We start from the raw sequence: 270 nt of genomic DNA on the forward strand, positions 1-270 counted from the left end.
GATGAATATGTCGAGCAGTGAGAAGAGCATCAAGATAGAGACAAGGGAGATCGGGTTCCTATGAGAGTACCATAAAAAACACACACCGTGATAAAAAAAAAAGTAGCCAGCAAGCAAAAGACGGTGAAAAGAGTATGTAAACTTGTATGGGAAAGCAGGAGGAAGGGAACGAACTGGGGGGGGGGGGGGTGAAGGAGAGAGAGAGGGAGAGAAAGAACGAGGAAGAACGAGGAGGAAGATGAGAGGAGAGGAAATAAATGAGAGTTGGGC

Source organism: Penaeus monodon, chromosome 33, assembly GCF_015228065.2.
Source record: "Penaeus monodon isolate SGIC_2016 chromosome 33, NSTDA_Pmon_1, whole genome shotgun sequence".
Taxonomy (NCBI): Eukaryota; Metazoa; Arthropoda; class Malacostraca; order Decapoda; family Penaeidae; genus Penaeus; species Penaeus monodon.